Source organism: Chiloscyllium plagiosum, chromosome 39 (genome assembly GCF_004010195.1).
Source record: "Chiloscyllium plagiosum isolate BGI_BamShark_2017 chromosome 39, ASM401019v2, whole genome shotgun sequence".
Taxonomy (NCBI): Eukaryota; Metazoa; Chordata; class Chondrichthyes; order Orectolobiformes; family Hemiscylliidae; genus Chiloscyllium; species Chiloscyllium plagiosum.
Window position 1 is genome coordinate 377,154 of NC_057748.1, and position 1,062 is coordinate 378,215.

The following is a 1,062-nucleotide window of genomic DNA, read 5'->3' on the forward strand; positions in this document are numbered from 1 at the left end:
TCTCTCCCCCGCCTTCCCTCTCCCCCACCCTCTGGTCTCGCCGTTCTCTGCTATTCCCACACAAAGCGCTGGAAGTTGTGCTGGGAAATCTGACAGAAACTCCGCTCCTGGTCGTTGCGTCCGTCAATGATTCGCTCACCCAATGGATTTCCATCTGATCTTCCCTCAAATCCATCCCTGGACAAAGTAACAAACTCTACCTGCTTTGGAAGTTTGAGAGAATTATGGTTGTTTTGTACAACAGGCTTTGATTCAAGAGAGCATTACTCTGTATCTAACCCCGTGCTGACCCTGTCCTGGGTGGGGGTGCTCGATTGGGAGGGGGGGTGGGGGGGTGACAGGAAGCTTTAATCTGTATCTAACCCCGTGCTGTCCCTATTCTGGGAGTGTTTGATGGGGGGACAGTGTAGAGGGAGCTTGTTTTTCAGTTCAGAGTGTTTGATGATAAATTTCCATTTTAATTTAAGTATCACAGAACTGTGGATGCTGAAACAAAGAAAAAAATTGCTGGAGAAACTCAGCAGGTCTGGCAACTTTCTCTCCACTAGATGCTGCCAGACATGCTCAATTTTTTCAGAAATTTTTCCTTTTTTGAAGTTTGAGCCTGTTTATGAGCTACATCCTTTACAGATCCTCAAAACAATGAGGGGCCATTCATACCTTACCTCTTCAATTTATTATTTAACTGACTCCTAGTTCTGATGGCCTACAGTACTAGTCTGAAGCCTTTGTTTTTGTTAAAAATCACACAACACTAGGTTACAGTCTGGGTTTATTTGGAAGCACTAGCTTTCGGAGTGCAGCCCCTTCATCAGGTAGCACTTTTTGAATTTAAGTGCAACCCAGGACTTACCCTGAAGAAAATATGGAATAAAAGTTTATTTCCAGCCTGATATAAACCTGATGGCATATGTATATAATTATTTATTTTGTCTCTACACACCAAGTATCAGTCAGCCATGGTTTCTGCACATTATCTGCAGTGTCTTTTTTTATAGATATTTTTATTGAAAATTTAACATGTTTTTACACGTTTACAAAAGAAAACTAAAAAAAAACCCA